The sequence below is a fragment of the Thermobia domestica genome, chromosome 6, assembly GCF_964235325.1.
Source record: "Thermobia domestica chromosome 6, izTheDome1.hap1.1, whole genome shotgun sequence".
NCBI lineage: Eukaryota > Metazoa > Arthropoda > Insecta > Zygentoma > Lepismatidae > Thermobia > Thermobia domestica.
The window spans coordinates 153099406-153111566 of record NC_137459.1 but is presented as its reverse complement, the minus strand read 5'-3'; the positions used below and the strand labels follow the sequence as shown (position 1 = coordinate 153111566).

Sequence of the window (12161 nt, the reverse complement as noted above, 5' to 3'; positions counted from 1 at the left end):
TGTCGTCTTCTGCTCCGTGGGAGGGGCCAGAAGCCGTCGTCTGCATGTGATTACAGGTCCCTCTGGTGGAAGATCCTCTTGCCGAACCATGTGGTGTTGTTTGTAAACATTGAAGCGTGGAACTGCTTGTTTACGACATCACATAGGATATTACAATATTGTTGAAAATTAAATATATCGGCGCAAAGCTATGTTTCAACTCCGGGGGAAGGGGAGGAAAGAAATATACTTCCTAAGAACATTGAACTCGCTGCCGACTGTTCAGTACCCAGACATTTGGGAACCTGTCTCGCTCATGCTCTGAAATAGATGTGTGTGCTCAACACTTCAGAGGGTCTTGTAACCTCTTATACGAAATGTGGAAAGTTTCCATAATATACTGAAGATCTTCGATTCTGCAATACCATGTCATGGATAATGAATGTTTTCTAGGTCAGTATTGCTGAAGGTGCTCCGGAGTGAAGTTAATCGTCAATGAACGTCTACAACTCAATTTCTCACAGTTGCATTAGAAGTTGGACGGTTCCTCAACGACTGACACACATCAAGATGGATTTTTTCTCATACCCATTTGTAGCGGTACTCAATAAACAGCTCGATTTTTCGCCCACTGTTCCTTGGTTACACCTATTCAAAGGCTATTCTGGCGATTTGTGGGGCTTGGGGCAAAAGTAAATTGTAGGTCCAATGATGTGAATTCCATATCCATCATGAATCAATTTCTTGAGCTAGTTTGAACTATCCATATCAATTACAGCGATATTTTGGTAAATATTTAACACAAAGAGACAATAATAATAATAATAATAATAATAATAATAATAATAATAATAATAATAATAATAATAATATCCACTCCATAACATTCCAATATAGTACTAGGTATATGTTAAACAGCATTCGCTACCTTTACATGGAATCAGATCAATTCGAATTAAAACAAAATGGATATATGAACTGAGTATCGTATTAATAGGCTCTATTTATGCCCTTATGTTTGTATATCTATGTATTAAAATGTTTGGTTTATATGTTTGTCCCCAAAGAAAAGTTTGTGTGTGTCTAATCCTTTTTACAATGAGATCTCGAAAACCACAAGTGCTAGAAACATGCCGTTTGCACTGATCGAATCCAAATTTTGTAGATTGTCCAGTTCTAACTGAATATTTAAAAAACGTGGCAGTTATTTCTTGATTAATTTTTTTAGGGGTACACTGGAAGTATTGATTTTTTTTTTAAAGTAAAGCATCGTATCCTACGAGTTATACATTCCAACACCACATATTTGTATACAGGGGTTATATATCTCAGACTGTTTCATGAGCAATGTTATTGTTTGGAGTGTTTTGCCCAATATTACCGATATAATTGTGTATGTAATTTATTTGCTTATTACATAGTGCATGCAAGAAAGAAAACAGTGGTCATAAATGAATTAAACTCCAACCGGAAGTAGGCTCAAATCTTGCAAACTGTAAGAGATAGAAAAGTAATCGGAAAACCTCTCCCTTATGGTACCTTTTGCAGATTTTTAGTGTCTGTAAAGGGACATGTAAGATGTTGAGAGGCATGACAAGGAGATTCATGCTCGTATGTGAATGATGCGCTGTGTAGAGAGTGCAGGTTCAGCTAGTATGCGGTATATATATAAAAACTGGAAGCTTTACAAATCTATATAACTTCCAGTTTCAACCCTGACCCTCTTGACTCAAAACTGTAATAGAGAATTATTTCACATGGATTCAGCATGTCAAGAACAAGTTCCATCTTCAATTTGATTCCTTTATTGCAACCGAAAGTTATAGATCTACTTTTTTCGATATTAATATTAAAACTGTTTTGAAATCTACCGTTGCTTTACAATACGCAACGCAATCCACTTCTTCATTAAAAGAAAAGATAACTGAACAACAATTTATCAGTAGCGCTAATCATCATCATTTTCACCTCAATCATAAGTTGGTGGGCAACATGGAAATTTTAAAACTTCTCTCTCCTTTGGGAGAGCTGTTTTATTTTTTGATAAGGGCTTTTCTTTGTAACTGCATCAAGATATTCCATCCTTGGTCTTCGGCTTCCTGGTTTTCCTTCTGCCTTTCCCTCTATCAACACGGTGATCCAGTTTGAGTGCCGAATAAGATGGCCAAGCATGCTGTTTCTTCTTTTTCCTATTATCTTCATAATCCTATTATCTTCATATACCGGTCCGACAAGCATTTAGAAATCAAGTGAAGAACAGTAAGTTACTCAGGAGCGGACGTTGACTCAGACCATAATTTAGTTTTGATGATGAGCGAACTCCGACTAAATAGGAAACGAGTGGTAGCACCAAACAAATGGAACAAGCTAAGAAGAGATGAAAACATGAAAAGAGAATTTGCAAATGCGACAAAGACGTCTAAGGTAGCTTTAGCAGGTGATGACAGACTCGAAATGGGAAGCCATGAAAGCAGGGATTACAAAAGCAGCCGACCAGCGCATAGGAAGACAATCGAGAACCCCATATAAACGATGAATAACAGCAGAAATATTGAAAATGATGGAGGAAAGAAGACAATTCAAGATAAGTAAAGAAGAGGAATACAGAAGGTACAGAAACCACATTAACAGAAGTAAAGAAGGCAAGAGAAAACTGGGTAAACAACTTGTGCAAGGAAATTGAGGAAAAAATAGTTAAAGAAACGGAATATAGAAAGGTTAGAAAACAGTTCGGTGAGGAAAAGAAACACACAGACACTATCATAGACTAGGACGGGACAACGCTAATAGAAGAGGAGCAGATAAGATGGAAGAAATACATTGAACTCTACAAAGGAGACAGCGTGAACGAAGAAGAGAGAGAAGGAAGACGACGTCGATGAAAATGAATCAGGACCATCAATTTTACAGTGCGAATTTGACAATGGAGAAAATGCAACATGGTAAAGCCCCAGGAATAGATCAAATACCAACGGAAGTGTAAATTATTCATTGTAGCTTTGGAAAATTAAAGATTACTAATAATGTGTCTGAGGAAGGTCATGTTACATAGCCGAAACTGTAACACAAATATATAATCTTAAAATATATATACTGCTTTGGTCTGTTGGTCTTATTAGCAACGGAAGTGATTAAGAATCTCAGAATAGCAACAAAGAAGAAACTATTTAATCTTATAAATGAAATGTACATCTCGAGAAAAATACCAAGAGACTGAGAAAAGGATATTGGTTCCTAAACCCCTCCCCCTCTCAAAAAACCGGTTTTTTTGTTTAAAGCTTTGTTTTTATTTATTTATTTTTTTGTTTATATAATTTGCTCTATGTATTTATATCACATATGGACAGAACTAAGATTATTATACAACAACCAGGTTATGCTGGAAGGGTCACATAAGCTTAAAGCGGAATCCAAACCGCTTCTCGGCTTACATTCGAGAGAAATTGTCCTCCACTTGAACTTGAAACCGAGACTAATTGGCCACAAATACGATACGTCTATCGACGCACTCAGGAAGGACTCCTGATAAAAATACATTGTACTGATCTTTACATAGGCCTACTTGTTAATATAATTGTCAAGAGTCATTTCAGAAGGACAAAAATAAACAGTTGCACAAGTGAAGCCATTATACAGAATTACATATGGACAATTTTAAAATTCTGCAAGCACAGAACTAATTTAGTCCAAGTTAAAGAAATACAACTACTTAATTTGCATATCACTTTCGAATGTTGATGTGAAGGGGTCTCTCTCTTCTTACAATGACATACTTACCGACAAAAGAACAAACTTAACATCAGAAAGCATTGATACAATTCTAACGTATTATTTGCACAAGTAAACTGAACACTAAGGTTATTTTTTTCTAGTAATGTTCTCTGTGTTTATTTTTTCTTTAAAGTATACTTTTATTCAATAAGGATGCTTAATATGTTTTTAAAAACTCAAATATTGTTTAATATAGTCATACATGAGCTCATGTTATGGTGATTGATGAGTGTAAATTAAGGGGAAATAAAAGGTAACTAATTGTAATTGCCAAGGAAAATAGTATTCTTATATTGAATTTTTATTCACCGACTTTATCCCGCTTTACGCATAATTATATAACGAAATTACGAATTCTTATTTACCAGAAAATCGTGTCTCTACTGATAAGACAGAAATAATATTGTACATAGGACAAGAGCAGATACAGATATTGTTTGTTTCTTTGAAGTTTTCGGTTTTATTAAAGTGTGTTGCTAAGAGTGCACGTTCGCACTGTTAAAGAGTAACAGGTGGTAATCTTTCTTCTTATTTTTTTACATGACTATTAAACGCAAAAAAGTAAATGTTCTGTAATTTTCGTTTTTACTATTTATTTAAATACGTAACACCAGCAACAACAAACGAAATCTCGGGCTTTCTTGTGTAGGAGTGTCATTTGGAGAGGGCAGGGAGCAATTGTCTATCCTGATTTTGAGAATTACATTTTTTTAATAAAATGTATAATAATAAACTTTACGCGGAATTTTGGTTCTTCTCGCGAGAGACTCGAGTTGTATTCCCAATGGCAACTCGTGTGGTTCGAAATGGGATGCGATGGCTCAGTGGACGAGCGTTCATCTCCGGTGCTTGGGGTCCCCGGTTCGATCCCAGCTCGCTCCGTGTGGACTTTTTGGTGGACAAACACCGTGCACGTGGGTTTTTTCGGGGTTCTTCCGTTTCCTCCCACTTTCTTCATTCCATCATTTCATTCATTTCTCATGATCACCGTCTCCTTTAGTATAACCAGCATAACTGTGGGGCATAAAACTGAAAGTTTTCTTTTCTTTCTTTTTTTTTTTTTTTTGTGTGGGGTTCGGATTTCTCATTAGGCTGTAAACCCACGTCACATATTTTAATAGCTTCGGTGCTGAAAGAGACGCTAAACTCCCTTTCCGCAAAAGTATGAAAGAAGTGTGGTGAATCATGGGAACTCATAAGCAGTTTCTTTCACGCATATTTCTCAGGGAGTTTATTTAGTTTATCGTCCCTTTCAGCAGCTAGGTTATATGAGACGGGACCTACTGATTAACGTGGAATCCGAACCACGTAAGCTTCCGTCGGGAATAGAACCCGGGTTTACCACGCCAAAAGAGCGTACGCTAACCGCTTAGCCACGAAGGAGCTCGAGAGGGAAAGGGATAAGGTAAGTAAAAGTCACTATTCCCTATCACTCTCGTGCAGGGCACAACCTATAGGAAATAGTCACACTTTGATCTTACCCTTTTGGAGAAAATTTTCTGGATGAATGCCAGAAGGGAGAGAATCTGTAAGGTTTAGGTTCTATGTTTTTATACCTCGTATTTGTTTAATACAGATGACATATCATTCCCTAGTCTGGTTTAGAATTTCACTCCATTTTTTAATGCTGATTGTGAAACAACAAGACCCTCTTTGATGACAAGCGCAACAACAATTGGATTCCTTCAGCATCTTAACAGATGAGTGCCCTTATGAATTATAAAAATCATTCATTTCAGATTAATATCCACAATTATGCCCTTTAGGCTAAAGGAGACGATGGTTAAAGCAAGTCAATGATAGTGGAAAAATTGGTGAAATCAGAAAGTGGGAGAAAACGGCAGGGCTGGATTAACCCATCTGGAGGCCCGGGGCTTAAAAAAGTATCTGGCTCCTGTTGACTTCACTTTACACATTTTTGTGAAAGTACAATAGGAAAGTTAAGGGAATCCTTGTATTGTTTTTGAGACAAGACGAGAAAAATCACGAGTGACGTGAGCGAAGGATTTCTCGAGCTGCAAACAGTGACGTCACCAACTTTAACATCTAGGGGAGGAGGAGCAAACGGAGAGGCGGATAAAATTGGGGACGAGTTGTTTTCTTGTAAACCGAAAAGATTAGCTCCGTATTACTTTACCTACATACAATAATACATGTCTGGGGCAGGTCTTGCTACTCAGGAATGCTCACCCTCTATCTGGCGTCGTCGCTGGTCTGCAACTCTGCGTTTCTGTATTACCTTTGGTTTGACACTCATAAAATGGAAGCACTTTTATATAACTAAGTTATAATGCTATTCCAATACAGGATACATCGTTTTATACGTCATGAAATAAGTATTTGACAGAGCTATTCGTTCAGCTCTTCGTTCTAGCTCGAAAAGTTCCTTTAAAATGTGTCCCTTTTCAGGGAGGTCCACTGACGGATTTTGGGGCACAGGTTCCACTCATGAAGATATTCGGGGGTCATAAATATTCATTGAAAATTATGCAATCAAACTGCAGAATGGTAAATTTGAAGGTCGTGCCCAAGTCTTTTACGGAAATGAGCATCCCTGCTTCGTAAGCCGTAGACAGATGCCGAACTGAGTTTAGTCCACGGGTCAGGTACGCTCCGTTTACATTTTTGAACAATACCTCTAAATTCGTCCTATGGAAGAATTAATTGTAATGAAATAAATTTGAAAACTTATTCGGCAGCTATAGTCGTAAAAACACTTAATGTCCCTCTTTCCAACTACAAATTCATTGTGTCAAATTTCGACTTGCTTGTACTTATCCTCTTCGTGGTCGAGAGTTGTTAATGCACCTACTCTTTGTGTAAGTTTTCCCGGGTTACTCCCTTGCAACATTATACACGATTGTAGTATGTTATTCCAGTGGTGCCCCCCCCCCTTATGTCCATGACGCATCCCCCCGCAATTGTCTATCCATAGGTGTTCTTCCATGAAAAGAAATCTTTTTCGATTAATTTTTACACCACCCTCAAACATATTTATATAGATTTTAACCCCCCAAATACTTCAATGACGCAGTTTGCGTCATAGCTCCCCCCTTGTGGGCACCCCTGGTTATTCAAAGGAAATCAGTTTCCTTGACCCATGCCACTACCTTAGAATTTTCGTAAAACTTTAATTCGGCCTATATAGCACCATTACTTAAAAAATCAACTGATGACAGTCACTGATCCAGCCAGTCTTATTTCTCAATTTTGGAGAGTCTCGAACTGCTCGAAGTGGAAACAATAAATAATAAAATATATTATTGACTAGAGGCAAACCGATATGATTTTAGCTACCAAACAAATAATACCTTCTCATTTTTATTTGTTCTTCGCTTTCAATCAAACCTGTTTACTTAAGTCAAACAGGACTTTATACCTTATATTTGATATCTACGTAACTTATACAGTATTAGTGATTAATAAGTGCAAGGAAAATGCACATTTATTCAAAACCAATCATTACCATTAGTTGACACTAGATGATAGTCCCTAGTTATGAAATTAGTATGAGAATAACTTCACCTAGGTATAATCTCAAGTGAAATAATATGCCGACAATTCTTATGTACGTTGTTGGTTAAATAATTATTAGTTTGTTTTGATCAGTCTCACGGACAGTAACAGTTCATTTCGTTCTGTAATTTCATTTTAATGAAAACTCACCTCCAATTGTTTTATCTACAACTAAATAACTTCCCAACTAACTTCAACACGTACTACAACCACTTAGATCACAGAGGATGTGACTTAGATCTACATAAATTTGCGCAGCAGACAACAAAGCCGGAAACCCGCCTCACCTTTCAAATGTTGCCAGCCCAAGGATTCAAGATATCAGTAGCATGCGCTCCCAATTTTCAGTAGAGTAGAATCTGGATTCGAGATAATTGGGATCAAGCATACCAGGGATACACAAAAACTCAGATAATACAAAGATCATCTCTTATTAGGTACAGTAGTACGTACTTTAAAGTATAAAACTTTTTTTTATATATACAGAAATTGTTTATTACAGTATACTAAAACTTTTAAAAATAAGATTTCCTTCTAGTTGTAGTAAGATTTCCTCCTGAATAATATTTCTTCCTAGTTGTAGTACTTTCGTCTACAAAATAAAAGTTATTCCCGGTTTCTATTCTCATGAAGATACAAAAACAGCTGTTATTATGTACGATACAGTAGAACCTGCTGTAGACTACAAAACTTTTTCTTATACAAAAATTTTTTATTACAGTACCGTAAGACAGGGTTACTTTGCAACGTATGGCAAGATAGCCCCCCACTTTAGAAAATTGAAACAATGACTAGGTCATTCGTTTGTACTACGTTTGTACCGTTTGAACCGAAAATATTTTCGTTTGTACCATTTTCCTTATAGGGTTACTTGAGAGGTCGACTGGGGGGGCTATCTTGGCGCCAAGATAGCTTCCCCATATCACAACACAAAAAAAATGAAATACAATATTCGAAAGCAAATCGTTTGTACCGTTTGTACCGAAAAAAAAGTTTTGTTTGTACCCTGATAGTTTTCGAGAAACAGGGGAAGACATTTGGGGGGCTATCTTGGCGCCAAGATAGCCCCCCGTAACACAGCACAAAAAATTGAAATACAATATTCGAAAGCAAATCGTTTGTACCGTTTGTACCTTGATAGTTTTCGAGAAACAGGAAATGACATTTGGGGGGGGCTATCTTGGCGCCAAGATAGCCCCCCGTATGACAGCACAAAAGATTGAAATACAATATTCGGAAGCAAACCGTTTGTACCGTTTGTACCGAAAAAAGTTTTGTTTGTACCCTGATAGTTTTCGAGAAATAGGGGATGACATTTGGGGGGACTATGTTGGCGCGAAGATAGCACGCACGTATCACAGCACAAAAATTTGAAATACATCATTCGAAAGCAAATAGTTTGTACCGGTAGTACCGAAAAAAGTTTTGTTTGTACCCTGATAGTTTTCGAAAAACAGAGGATGACATTTGGGGGTCTATCTTGGCGCCAAGATATCCCCCCGTATCACAGCACAAAAAAATGAAATACAATATTCGAAAGCAAATCGTTTGTACCGAAAAAAAGTTTTGTTTGTACCCTGATAGTTTTCGAGAAACAGGGGAAGACATTTGGGGGCCTATCTTGGCGCCAAGATATCCCCCCCCTTATCACAGCACAAAAAATTGGAATAAACCATTCGAAAGCAAATCGTTTGTACCGTTTGTACCGGAAAAGTTTTGTTTGTACCCTTATAGTTTTCGAGAAACAGGGGATGACATTTGGGGGCTATCTTGTACGCAAGATATGCCCCCTAATGTGTACTTTTTCTATGTCCATTAAGTATTATATGTTTATGCATGTGAATTGATGTGTATTTAGAATTCTGGTTGTGTATATCAAAATTTAAAAAAAAAAAAAGAATTTTTCAGTAATAACTCAACATTAGAATTGAATCGGCGAGTGGGAAAACAGTGAGAGTCCAAAATAAACCATTTTGAAGTAAAGGCAAAAATAACACTAAAGATGTAGAACTACAAGTTGTAATGAAGAGCAGTGCAATTTGCAAGACCTCGCAAGTTATAACAGAATGCTATAATGTCGACTATACATTTGTGGCATTAACAAACTAAAGTTCTTTTTTTCAAATATCTCACAATGCGTTTTGTGGACTAGTAGTGGTTTTCCACTCACCGATTCAATTAAATTTTCTCTATTTCTGTCCTTTTCCTTAAGTAAATACGTATTATTCAGCAATGGCCTATTTGCTTTCGTCTATTGCCTATGAAAGCGGGAAACTTCTCGAGCCGTTAATGTGACAGATGTAAACAGCTAATTTCTTCAGTTGGTGTAAAGCTGAAACGTGGAAGGACGCAGTTTAGGTGAGCAAACATTTCATTTTTTAGTTTTCTTTGTTTAAGATTATTTCTGTAAATCCAGTTTCTTTCTGAATTTGTACACACTTTGTTATACTTTTTACGGTATTTATTTACAGAAAAGGGCACAAGTAGAGAAAATTTAATAGAATCGTTGAGCGGAAAAACACTGCTAGTCCACAAAACGCATTTTGAGATATTTGAAGAAAGAAAATGAAATGAAATCTTTAAGTTTTACGTCCCACTGTTATGCTGGTTAGGCTAAAGGAGACGGTGATGATGAGAGATGAGTGAAACGGTGGAATGAAGAAAGTGGGAGGAAACGGGAGAACCCCGAGAAAACCCACAAGCACGGTGTTTGTCCACCACAAAGTTCACTTGGCGGGGGCTGGGATCGAACCCGGGACCCCAAGCATATTTGAAGAAAGAATTTCATTTGTTAATGCCACAAATGTACAGTCGACATTATAGCATTCTGCTATAACGTGCGAGGTTTTCCAAATTGTACTGCTCTTCATTACAACTTGTAGTTCTACATCTTTAGCGTTATTTTCGCCTTTAACTCAAAATGGCTTATTTTGAACCCACATTGTTTTCCCGCTCGCCGATTCAATTTTAACGTTGAGTTATTCCCAACAAGTTCTTTTTTATTTGGATATGTACAACCAGAGTTCTAAATACACATAAATTCACATGAATACACACATAATACTTATTAATGGGCATGGAAAAAGTACATATTAAGGGGCATATCTTGCGTTACAGAGTTGGCGTGGGTCAATGAAAACTTGGCCCACGACCCACTGACCCACCACCCACCATGACCCACTCTGACTCACGACCCACCGTGACCCACTCTGACCCACCACCCACGGTGACCCACTCTGACCCACCATGAACCACTCTCATCCACTTTGACCTACTCTAACTCACCAAAATCCATCGTCATCTACTCTGAACACGATCCACGGCCTCTTCTGAACTGACTAAAGAGTTTACACTTGTAATAAAACAAGACTGTGAAATTGTCACTAATCGGAGTTTGAATTTCTAGTCAATCGCTCAAGCACCACTCTGTTACAATAACGGTGGATCTGACCTTTACGATATAAAATGGTAAAGTGTTTGTTAGTGAGGAAATTGAAACAGTTCGAGGTGCGGGGAAATTAGTGTGTGCCTAAAATATACTTATACTAAGAGAGTAGAGTATTCTTGCAAGTGTTAAATTCTGAACGCATTCCACAAGAAACTTCTATTCGCAGGAAAATATCCCTGTATAATATGGAAAAGGTTATGGTTTCTCAGTTCACAGTATTTTTCTCATAAAAGACTTGAAAAATCAGTTGTTCATAGGGTATAAATGTGCTCGGGTACCCTATGTGAGAGCATTTCCATAAAGCATGCTCATAATTGTAATTTGTGTAATCACTAAAACACCACGTTAAATTTAAGTTACAAATATGCATAATTGCAATTATTATCAATATTTATTCAAAGTAGTTTATCTAAAGCAAAGAAGAGACTTACTAAAAATTAGGTACAAAGTTGAATAACACAAATAAGCCATTAGTAATACAAGTATACATTTTCAATAATTCGTAATTTTCTAGGGATGCGCACGAGTCAAGACATGTCTCGAATCTCGACTCGACTCGACTCGAATTCGAGTCGAGATTCGAGTCGAGACACACTTTGTATTTGGTCTAGGAATTAATTCGTGCGGTTGGTACGCACACATTGAAGCTGTAGTACAAACACAAAATACATAAATACCTTAAGAAAAATATTGTCCATCGCTAGCCACCACTTTCGCCCATCTGTCAGGCAATGTACGGATTCCGTGGCGAAAGAAGTCCTCATCCTTGAAAGCGATCCAGTCAGAGACCCATGTTTCGATATCTTCTGAAGAATTAAACCGCAGTCCAATCAAATCGTTGTTCATGCAATCGAACAAGTAGTAGTCCGAAGGAGCAACGTCTGGTGAATACGGCGGGTGGGGTAAAACTTCCCATCCGACATTTTCTAAATAGGTTTTGACCGGTTTTGCGACATGTGGGCGAGCGTTATCATGTTGAACAATAAGTTTATCATGTCTGTTCTCCCATTCTGGTCGTGTTCTGGCCAGAGCTTGCTTCAAACGCATTAATTGTCGTCGATAACGTTCTCCATTCATAGTTTCACCCGGTTGCAGCAGCTCATAGTACACCACACCTTTCATATCCCACCATATGCACAGCATAACCTTTGCACAGTGAATATCTCGTTTTGGTTGTGATGGACCTGGTTCATCTGGTTTCACCCAGGCCTTTTTTCGTTTAGGGTTCTCGTAATGGATCCACTTCTCATCACCCGTAATAATTCGATGCAGAAACCCCTTTCTGCTCAGTCGTTGAAGCAGCAATTCGCAAATGGTTTTTCGTCTTTCAACGTTTCTGTCTTTCAATTCATGTGGAACCCAATGTGACATCTTTTGAATCATTCCCATGGCTTTCAAGTGTTTGGAGACTGTTGGTTGATCAACGCCTAATGCTGCTGCAAGTTGT

General features: G+C 37.6%; 1 protein-coding gene across 1 annotated transcript in view; it reads right to left on the bottom strand.

Moving 5' to 3' along the window:
• LOC145688275 (uncharacterized) overlaps window positions 1-7566 on the bottom strand; it is a gene marked incomplete in the record, with an annotated part of 75972 nt that extends 68406 nt beyond the window's left edge. The window contains 1 exon segment of the mRNA XM_081762272.1: window positions 7417-7566.
• Between the last annotated feature and the right edge of the window lie 4595 nt (window positions 7567-12161).